Here is a 12,375-nt window from a genome sequence, read left to right as displayed (position 1 = left end):
CAATAGCAATATTTTCATTGTGAAGCTTAAAAAGGACTGTTAAACAAATCTGGTATAATTGTATCATTAACCTGGAAATTTAGGATCACGTTGTTACATTTTGCTCAGGGCAAGGGTAGACAACCTTGCAATCTAATATTGTAGACTCTCCCCTTTTTCCTGTGAGATGGGTTAGTTCAATCACACATCTAACAATTGCACCCCAAATGTTTGTAAAATACTTTTCCCATAAAGTATGCAATGTGTACAGAGCATTTATGTTGATCTGCATGATCTGAAATTGTGCACGTTTTTCAGCTTTTTGAAGCCTTGGGTTCTTAAACAGGTTTTGGAGCATCTGTGCTGTCAATACAAATGGTTGCTCTTGACACAATGTCACAGTGTAATACCCCAACAAGCAGAGTTTAAGATAGCAAGGAACAAGACTAGGATATAACGTATTACCGGGTCTTAGAATGGTCGGACTAAACGTCAGACAGAGATAAAGCGTTATCAGAGGCGAGCCTAGGTCAGGGTAATGGAGAGACAGCGAAAACAAGAACTAGCCAGAGTCAGGTACACGGTAATTAGTCAGATGGGCAAACAAGACAGGAAAGGGTTAAAGATAAACTCAGAGACAGGAACAAAGCCAAGGTCAACACCAAAATAAACACAATAGATCAAGGAACACACTAAAGGTTACTGAAACAGAAACCACGATAGGGCAAAGTGGATAGGGCTAGCGAAGTTTAAATATCCTTTAACGACCATCTGATTGGCTCACATCATGCCTATGCCCCCAAAACATGTGTGTGTGTGTGTGTGGGGGGGGGGGGGGAGGGGGGTGTTGCCGGAATGACGTGGGCCAATGGGAGCCTGAATCCACTTTTGGCTCCCATTCCCCCTTTAAGAGCACACTCATGACACGAGTCACGCTCCAAGTGCCAGGCAGACCGCGTGACCGCTTACTGCGGTCAGTGCCGATGGCCCGCTCAGAAGAGGAGATCGATCCGCTCGCGGCTCGTGTGGAGGCAGGAGTGCTTGAGTCGCAATAGTTCTTACTGGCATGTCTGCTTTGGAAGATTGTTTTGTAGCATTTGACTAAAACATGGAGGTTTTCTGACACCCTAATCCCACCAGTGGGCCTCTGATTTAATTTTGAGGAATCCACCTTCCTTTTTATCTGTCCAAATATTTGTATGTCATGAATACGCTCTGTTAGGAAGATTACATTTTAGTTCTATACAAACTTTTGACACAAGCAAGTGTAGCATCCTAAATATGACTTCTTCAGCTTAGGGGAAGGGCTAAGCGCTCAAATCAATGCATGGGGAAGGCACAATGAGTTAAAAGAAAAGCACCCATGTCTTACATGGTTTTATAATAAATTGAGAATTCAAAGTTAACCCAAAGAGAATTTTAAATTTAAGGTCAGAGTAGCTGAACTGATAGGCTAACTGTCTTAGAGAGTTTTTATAGTCTGACTATTTTGACCTTAAATTCAAAATTCACTTTTAATTCACTTTTTTAGGTTTATTCACTAATCACCAGATTTCACTAAATTACGCAATTTGTAGATTTACTAAAGCCAAATGCAGTCAGCATTATTTCTAAAGTGTTCAGAAAATCGGTAATATCCGCATGTGACATTTATCAATGACCGCATGGCGACCGAATATGAACCGAAGGCGTTCGGCAGGAAGCGCATCTGCAAATTATTATTCACTTGCTGTTTGCAGAACCATTTGCCTGCTGGCAGTGAAACTAGTTAAAAAAATCCTTGGTGGTGCAAGGGTTAATCATGTGGTGGCTGGCCAGTGCTTGCTAGCCAGCCACCACATGAAATAAAGAAAAAATAAATAAGTAACAGTCCTGTGGGGGGAGGGGGAGGTCAATAATACCCCTATATCACTCTGACGGAGGAATTTTACATGTAGGTGGGAGCAAGGCTCCTAAATGTTTTAACCTCTGATTCAATAGATGTCAGCACCTTTATAAAATTTGCACAAAATGCCACCTTAGCTTTCAAACAGACAGCCAGGCAGGTTTTCTTCCACAGAATTGATGGAAGTGGCAGACGCGCTGTTCTCGAGTTTATTGAGAAGCATAGGAAAGCTGCAATTGGGAGTTTGTGTGCATGCGCACACATAGCTCCATCACAGAAGTTTCTTAATAATAAGCCTCTGATTGACGTGTTCCTCGGCACAGACTGAAAGTTTGTACTGGGAAAAGAAAGGAGAACTTGCATTGGCTGCATACAGCAGGTTTGCTGCTTTTGCAAATTGTTTTTTCATATACCCCTAAAGAAACATAACATACAGGGATATCATTTCTAATTAGTGGGGTAATAGCTGATTGATCCAAGGAGACATCTGACTGCTATTTTGGGGTCAAGTAGGAATTTTTTCCTAGCTTGTTGCAAAATTGGAAGCGCTTCAGACTAGGTTTTTTGCCTTCTCTTGGATCAACCGCAAAAACATATGTGAGGAAGCCTGAACTTGATTGACGCAAGTCTCTTTTCAGCTATGTAACTATGTAACTATGTAAAATATACAGGACAAATTACGTACATTAATTTCTTTGGGGATATATCTACTACATTATATATATATATATATATATATATATATATATAAAGTGTTCCTTTAAAGTTTAACAGAGTAAAAGATTAGATTTTCTTAAGTAAATACACTAAGATCTGATTGAAAATTATTATTTTTTTCATGGAGGGTGTTTTTGTCACAGCCAAGGAAGCTGTGGTTAGGACTGCATAAACAGGAACAAAAGTGATTTAACGCCTGAGTGGCTGAGAATCAATTAGGAATTGAGCAGATTCCTGCCATGATTACAGATTATCGTAAAACCCCAGACAAGAAGGTATATAAAATATTCAGACATTGATGTGTCTCTTACATAATGGGTAGTACATGCAACACAGATTATTTCATGATACTCTTTGTAGTCAAGGAAACAGGTTAGAGCAGGTTAGATGAGAAAGCTGCAAATCAAACAATAAATCACATTAATATATCTTCTTTAAACAAAATGTATAGGTTATGGGAATTAATTTTGGTAATCACCCGATTACGATTAACATAGGTACGCAGGAGTGAAGAGGTCTAAGTGACAATGTAATGAAAACAGTAACAAAATATTGGGTTCCAAAGAGGAAATGTTGAAAAAAGAGTAAATATATTCAATAAACAATACATCATCGACAAAAAATATAGAACAAATATGAATTACAACAAACAAAGACACTATTGCCTGGTAACTGGTGGCTTCAAATGTTGTTAATAGAGAGCATTGCGTCAATATGTAAAACATATGATTCAATGCGATTAGAGTATATGCCAGTGGTTCCCAACTCAGTCCTCAAGTGCCCCCTACCAGTCCAGGGTTTAGGGATTACCCTGTTGTGTCTAAAGTGTTTTTTTTTCTTTTTTCTAAAAACACCTTAGGTATAATTTGGTAATCCCTAAGTCCTGCACTATTAAGGGGGTACCTGAGGACTGGGTTGGGAACCACTGGTATATGCTGTTTCACGTTGGCAAAATCATTTTGCAAATCACACATTAAAGGCACGAAGGTAGGTGTTTCCTTGTCAGAAAACAGTTTGGGAAATATTCTAGGTAATGGCCAATTATACGTGTTAATTGGAGGGGGGATATGTAACTGATCCTCATTACAAATACTCTTGAATATCACATATGCTACATGAGGTTAAGTATTCACACTGACTTTTGATTATCAATATCCTTTAAAAATGGTCTCAGGACTCATGAACATTTTTAATTATTATTTGTCTAGTTCCAACATTTTCCACTGTGATTCTAAATTTTCCCAGCTTTCCAGTGACAGAAAATAGCAATTTTATTAAGAGTACCCTATAGTCATCAAAACAACTTTAGCTTAATGAAGCAGTTTCCGATGATATATTTTGCCTCTGAAGTCTCACTGCTCAATTTTTTTTGCCATTTAGGAGTTAAATCACTCTTGTTTCTGTTTTTGCAGCTCTAGCCACACCTTCCCTGGCTGTGACTGACACAGCTCACACAGCCTGCATGAAAAAAACATGGTTTCACTTTCAATCAGAGAGTAACTTACTTTAGAAGTTTTTATCTCCTGCTCTCTAAATTCGACTTTAATCACATGCAGTAGCTCCTGCAGGGTCTAGCAAGCTATTAGCATAACAGAAGATAAGAAATTCAAAAAATGTAACCAAATTAGCAATAAAGGAAGTGTAAACACTAGATGACTCTTTACAGGAAGTGTTTAGGAAGGCTGTGCAAGTCATATGCAGGGAGGTGGGACTACGGCTGCTTAAACAAAGTGATGTAACACCTAAATGGCAGAGAACTGAGCAATTAGACTGCATACTGCAGGGGCAAAAATATATATTTGCAGTAAGCAAAAGTTGTTTTGATGACTATAGTGTCCCTTTAAGGGCATTAGGCAAATATAATGTTTTAACTTTCTATGTTTGCTTTCACTAGTAGTATGCATATGTTAACAACAAACTTGAACGATAAGGTATATATAAATTTGATGAAACAGAATATTAGAGTAGTCAACCACAACTACCGGTAAGCATAGTCTATGTTTTCTGTCACTGGATAGCTAGGAAAGTCTTGAATTCTAACATGTCAAAAGGCTCTTATAATTCTTGTTTGAAGCTTACAAAACCGTACTTTAGTAAATATCATGACAATAGAGGCATGACTCAGGCTAAAGTATTTTTTTTTTTTTTTTTTTAACTAGACTTATTAGGCCAATAAACTGGATCTACAGATCTCATCTGCTCTACCGCAAATTTTAGTAGACATTGGTCCCCTGGAAGAATGAACTCTAATTTTCTCAATATCTGTGATAGTTCAGACCATAAACTGGGAAACTAATTTAGCTAATGTAGCTGGTGAGTCAGGATTATGAAGTTTGCAAAACGAGAGGAATGACTCTGTCTAGTGACAATTTCTCTCTGCTTCTCAACAAGGATATTACCAGTTTTAATTGCTTGATAAAATGCTATTTTGCTATTGGCAGTATACAGTAAATGCAAAATTTCGATTTAATTGCCATTCTTTTTGTTTCAGAGAAACTGCATATACTTCATATTGCAAAATTCAGATTTCGTTGGGATGGCTAACTATAAGGCCTCAATTTAACATTGTTAGATAAGCTTACCAAATGATTTGATATTTTTCAATAAACTTTTAACATGATTTTTTTTCAAATGTTTGATATCTTTTTTTTTATATATATATGACATATCTTCTAAAAAATATATTTCAAAAATGCAAAATTAAAAAATATTTTTCATTATATTAAATCATTTTAAACATTTATCCAAAATATAAAATTGGAAAGCAATCTTAAAGTATATTTGCATCATCCAATCTGACTGCACCAAGAACTCTCTTAGGCCATAGACTACCTATATTATTAAATTATTTTATTTAATAAACACATTGTGGGATTTCAAATTTATTACCATCTTTAGAACAGAATCCTTCATTTTTTACAGGGGGACACCCTTGAACTATTCGGGATGATACCGGAGCGTGTTCGAGGTCGCCGGAGGTCCACGTTACCGACAAACAGAGAGCAGACTTGGCGTCTTAGTGAGCCTGGGAGAGTGTAGAAGTGGCCGATCTATTTAAATTTGCACTTTTTGCAAAATGAAAAAAATAAGACACAGTCTTCACACATAAGACTGCTTTAGGGATCTGAAGTGTCCCGTTAACAAAACAACTGTTTAGTGAGGTGTTACTAATAAAACAAAATGAAATGAAGAAATCCAACGTCCTTTTACCAGAAAGTCATCTTAGCTCCTTGTCAATCATTCTTATACGCGCCATTGTTTGCACCTGGCAGTTAGCAAAGAGAAACCATATAGAGAGAATAATTTATTTTATATTTCTCCTATTTATTTGCAATGTTTGTTTTAGCTTTGCCTTGCCTGAGTTGGATTTTGATTTTATTTGCTAAATCTTTAATATACATCAATACAAGATATAACATCTAATAAAAAGTTCTTAGCAAAAGATATAGGTGATTTTTCATTTTTTTTTTATAAAATGGTGTAAATTCTTGAAAACTGACAATTCCATTTTAACTGAACTGACAGCTCTTTGTTTGTTAATACTGGGCTTTTTTTCAGAGCAAAGAAGGTGCAGTCATTGGCTCTCCTCACTAGCAATCGAAAGTGGGATGAGGGCTCATGCTGGACCGCTTCTGGTCCAAGGCAACCATCAACAGCACAGTAATCTTGAGTTATGATATGACACTTTCTTTTTGATACTAGCTTTCTGTGACATATCTGTGTAGCATCAATTGGTAAAGAGTTAAAAGTGTGAAACGCATGGGTCCAAAATTAGATACATATAGCTGCTATACTTATAGGACTTAATTTCAACCAGCGCTCTAAATATTCATAACAAGTTCACATCTTCGTACTGAAATCACTCTTTCGCATTAATCATAATTTAGAACATAATTACAATATCGGAATGAAAGAGGATGACAGTGCAGAAAACCTGACATCATTTAATTATTCCTGCATCCCCTCACAAATTTTGACATTGATGATGAAACTGTAGAGGTCATGAGTGACAAATGGACATAAATCATTGACCTTTATAGATGCTGTTAAACATGAAATGACGTTTGAATACACAGAGCCTTGGAGGCTGCATTATAATCCATTTTGGCGATTCTCTTTTCAAAGCTGTCACCAAGGCCAACTAATTCATTAGTCAATCTAGGTTCATACTTAGGGCACCTTACTGTCAGCAGATTTTTGCCATGAATGACTTAAATTTATGTATATACCTACAGTATGAATCTAAGCATAGTTTCTGGAGTTACTTTATGCTTTTAGAGTAGGGGCTGATGATGAACAATGTCGTTGTACATGAAGACAGTGTAATAGCTTTATCTTATTCACCCTAAAGCAAAAACAAAATAGCAAAAAAAAAAAAAGACAAAAATCACATAAGGTGGAAGGGGTGGTGTCTTAAAATACCACTATTGGACCTATTCTCTAAAGCAAAAATCTGTGATCAACTGCCACGTGGCTTATAAAATGTAGGACAATATAGCTCCTAGAAATAATCTCATGTCCAACCAAGTTAGCCGTCATATCTCAGCTTACTGCGTGGTAGATGTAAATGTTCCGTGTATTTGTTCTGTAGAACTATGATGTGTTTTTTGTTTTTTTTTTTTACAAAAAACTAAGAAATGTATGTGCACTCCTAACAATGATAGAAAAAAGTACACTTGATGTCATAAAATAAATAATAATAATAATAATAATCAGTCGGACTGAAGAGCCCACTTATAAAATGTATTTATTATGTATAAATGTATCTTAAAAAACTCAATTCTATGCAATAAAAGCAACACTGAATCTGGATATGTTCAAACCTCCCGGCTACAGGTGGAGAGCTGATGCATATACTCTCCCAAGCAGGATTGCCATAGTATCAATAAAATCAGAAGCAGCAAATGGCAAATCAACCAAGGAAAGTGTACGCAACCTAAATGAATCACTCCAATATGAAAAAACTTAAAATCAGCACACAAGAGGTCAGTGACTCACATGTGGGCTCCAAATACCCCTCTCCAACCTTTAAAGCCACACAACTAAACATGGAACATATACACCATAATAATGATAAACAAAATGCATAAAAATGCTAGGCACAAAAAGACCCCAATCTCCCAACAGAAAAATATCTCTTTGGCGGAACCAACCTCGCCACGGTGCACTGGAGAAGCCTGGTTGCTAGCCTCCTGCAACTATGGCCCTGGGATGTATTAACCCTTTAAGAACTGTATTTGGGCACAATGGATTTGTATAATGCTGTTCCTAACCCTTTAATTACTTTGGAACAGTGTTACAACTTTTAAACTGGCACTTCGGATGCAGTCGAAGTGCCGAAGTCGTCGAAGTGCCGAAGTCGTCGAAGTGGCCGCCATTTGACAAACGAACACGTGGCGGCGGCCATTTTAACTTATTCGAACGCGGTCAGCGGTGTGTGCAGCCAAATCTATGGAACTGTTTGCGGCTACCCAATTGCACAAACACAGCTGACCCTTACCTTCTTCGACACCACGGCTGGAGACTAAGTCCCGTTCGAAGATTCGAACTCTCGTTCGAATGGGACTTAGTCATTTTCTCAGTGTAAAATAGACCGACCGCACAGCCCAAATCCATGGAACTGTTTTGGGCATGAAAATTTACTTGCGGTCGGTCAAAAGTGACTTATACCTATCTCCCGAACGGCTGAACGGATTCAAATTATTTTTGGGTATGTTTGTATTTGGAATGTGCTGATTAATAATAGGTTTATTAATATTGGATGTATGGTTTTAGAGTTATGAAAGTTGGGTAAAAAGTATGTTTAAACTGTACGTATAATTGTGTTACCTCTCAGGCTAAAGGGAGGGAATCTGTGGGATGTAACCATTGTGTGATTGTATGTGGGCGTCTCCTTTTCAGGGGAGAATTGCATAAAAGCAGAGTGTGTACCATTAAACCTGAGTTCCACTTCACCCTCAATTTGGAGTGCCGTCTCTCATTGGGGGAATCTGCTACAAGGGATTGCTATGTTTGTCATACTCCCTTGCTAAATCATTGCTAAGCTCTTGTAAACGCTTGTTCCTGTTTTGCTCTCTGGATGAGTCTACGGTGGTTATGGTATCTGCTGCAGTGCTTGGAGTCCTCAGGAAGCGCTAGGAGCATCCTTCAACGGAGTTACCCAGTCAGGGTGCCCATCGATCCATTACAATCTCCAAGGAGTACCTGGCCACGGAGGGGCTCCTCCGTGGTATACAGAAAAGGGGGTGAGAACTCAATCATGATAGAGGATAGAGGCAGATAGTGTCTGGCTCCAGGAGAAAAGCAGCCCTGTAGTTCCTCAGGTAATCCTCCCGTCAGTGCTGTCAGGTGCTGGCTTCTCTCCACCACATGTGGGTGGATATGAAGAATAAACCACGGCTGGGATCTTTGAAAAAGCCAGCGGTAGTTCTGTAGGGTGTGGAACACAGGAACACTTCTGTCCGACTGATCCAGGGAACGTCTACGCGTTTTGTCTCTATTCAGAGACTTTTTCAAGACAAACTACTGATCATGCCCAAAGGCTTTTTATACCCAGGGAGCTGGCCTGAAGCCAGCTGTATATTAAACCTGACATGGACCAAAACAGGTTAAAATAACACAGTGTACTGAAAAATACAATAATTGTGAACATAGATGAAACTAGCACACAAATATATATTTATATTCCTAATACAGATAAGAAAGAATAGAATAGAATAATAGAAGTATAAAAAATACAACATACCAAATAAAAAATAAACATATAGACTTAAAAAATTCCAATATTTTTATGAGAGAGAGACCTGACCCACAAACCCCTACAAAAGGAAGCAAGAGATACTGACCCCAAAAAAACTACTGTTAGAGCTTTAGCACTTTATAAAATTACACAGACTATATCAGAGAGTGTAAATGACTCCCATTTTCAAATCCCATAGTCATAGAAGTCCAACATAATCAGTGAGAAAAAAACTAAATGAGTGCCACTCTCGTCCTACTTAGAGATCAAGAACCAAGAACCAAAAACTCCCTGATTCGGGTGTGCAACTTCCCATGTATGCACAATAATAATTGCATGGACATATACCATGATCTAGACCTGATCCAACTCTTCATTCAAGCTATTAGGGGTTAGGGTTTTCAATTTGAAGATCCATTTGGATTCAGTCAAGGAAAGGGTTCTCTTCCTTTTAGTCCCCCATATATGGAATTAATTCAATTCGAAAAACCGAGACACAAGAAGGGTCAATATTATGGCAAACCTTAAAATGTCTCACTATGGGGGATCATCTATCCTTGTGGATGATGGCAAGGTGATGTTCTCTAAATCTACATTCTAATGTTCTCGGTGTTTGTCCCACATACTGTAGCCCACAGGAACAGGCCAACAAATATACCAAAAAAGCCGAATTGCAGTTGAACTTCATCATCATTAATACAAGGGCCAAATTGTAAGGACCCATGTGAGATGAAACCGAAGGTCAACATCCAACTTCCTTCGCAATTACCTTTTGAGGCTTTTCCTCCTTATGGAGGGTGTCAATTATGGTTTTCTGCCCAACTGTCAGGTCAGCAGTCTTCCCCATGATTGTGATTCCTACTGAACCAGACTGAGAGACCATTTAAAGGCTCAGAAACCCTTTGCAGGTGTTATGGCTTACTTAGCTGATTAGAGTGGGACACTGTGAGCCTAGAATATTGCACCTTTTCACAATATTCTAATTTACTGAGATTGTGGATTTGGGGGTTTCATGATCTGTAAACCATAATCATCGCAGTTATCACGGCTTGAACTATATTGCTTTGCATGTAATGCGTCTATCTCATATATTAGTTTCCCCTTTTACGTTGCATTACTGAAATAAATGAACTTTTGCACGATATTCTAATTTTTCGAGTATCACCTGTATCTAGGATGAAGCATGACATGCACATTGTCGTCTCTTTGGCCTATTCCAGTTATAACTAATTAACCTCCAATAAACACAGACACAAGGATTATTTGGCAAAAATATTCCACGGCTTTATTAAATTATAAATATATATAAGATAAGATATAAAATTATAGAGGTCATTGTCACCAACATTTTAAAAGACATCCCCCCAATTAACATAACTAAATACCCAGACAATGACCTCAAAACATATTTACATAATACAACCATATAACAGTGTAACATGTCATAAATAACATAAACATTAACACAGCCACCCAGGGCAACCATTTCCAATTGTAGGGGCATACCAAGACACCCCTACCCCATTATCGTAGCCACCAAGGGCATCCCTTTCCACTGTAGGGGCATACCAAGACACCCCTACACCATTAACATAGCCACCAAGGGCATCCCTTTCCCCTGTAGGGGCATACCAAGACACCCCTACACCATTATCCCAGCCACCAAGGGCATCCATTTCCAGTGTAGGGGCATACCGAGACACCCCTACACCCCCAGGTTCGTAGCTACCGCCGAGCTCGAACCTACCACCAAATCTAAAGGTAAGTATTCCTCCTATTCCACTTACCAAAAACCGACCTACCCCCAATTAAACTAAACCATCCCCCGCCACAGCACAGAGCTTGACCCCTCAAGCCTCCTGCGCGCCCCCACCCCGAATAAACAAAGCCTGCCTCAAACCATCCTGAAAGCCCAAATTAAGAAAATCCAAACCCACCTCAGACAAATGAACCCCATCCCGTCTGAAGTATCCCGGCAACATATCCTCCAGCTCCCTGTGCCTCACTACTACCCCCCCCAGATCTCTTGATAAAAATTGACAGCAACTTATTGAACTTCCGTCTGTATCTTGCCATAGCTGCGAAATCCCTCGCATGGCGCCAATGGAAACGCGGTACCGTTTCCGACCAAACAATAACCACCCCGGGGAGCAGAGACCTCAACTTATCCACGTCCCTTTTAATCGTCCGAACTAATTCCCTCTGCGGAACCAACCCAAAATCATTCCCCCCCGTGTGGAACAATATGAACTCGGGGACTTCCCCTTGCCCTATCCTCCTGAACAAATCCAAACACGTGTCTCTCCAACCATAACCACGAAAACCAAACCACAACACACGTAATACATTCAACGGAAAGCCGAGCTGCGTGCCTTGTCTCCGAACTGCGGCCCTCCGTTCAGCCCAGTAGACATATGAGTGGCCCACTATCCATGCGACTCCACCTGAAATGAAAAGAAATAACTTATAACCACGGCCAACTTGAGTCGTACCGCCAAAACATCAACTTGATTCAAAATAACAGGTCAGGTCGTACATATGAACGGAACCTACGCGATTCCCATCTCCCAATTTTCTTAACCAACTCGTCCCCCAAGCCTAATCTCGCCGCCTCCGTGGCAGCCCCGATCCTGAACGAGTGGGTGCCAAATTGCGAGGGATCCATGCCCAAGCGCTCCAAACCCAACTTAAAAACCCTGGTGAATTGGAATCTCGACAACGCCCCACCGGGCAAGCCTCCACCTGAGGTATAGCAGACAGCGTAATCGTCCGACCCCTCCCAAAGACATCAGTCTTCGAGCGCCGTAGCCGAATAGCTACTTCTGCTACCCTCAAGTCCACGTCCTCGAACTGAAGACCCCCTTGCCTAAGCTTACTCCCACTTACAATCTCGCTCACCCGAAATGCCCCAAAAAAGGCCCATACAAAAGCCGCCTTAAATAGCAAGACCTCAAACAGCGAGAAACACAAACTTGGCAAGACCCCCAGAAGCTGCAGAAGCACAGAGAAAGACACCAGCCTCCTACTGTCAGGGACAGACTTCCCCTTGCGATAG

The sequence above is a fragment of the Pelobates fuscus genome, chromosome 4 (genome assembly GCF_036172605.1).
Source record: "Pelobates fuscus isolate aPelFus1 chromosome 4, aPelFus1.pri, whole genome shotgun sequence".
NCBI classification, from domain to species: Eukaryota; Metazoa; Chordata; class Amphibia; order Anura; family Pelobatidae; genus Pelobates; species Pelobates fuscus.
Note: the sequence above shows the minus strand (reverse complement) of the source record.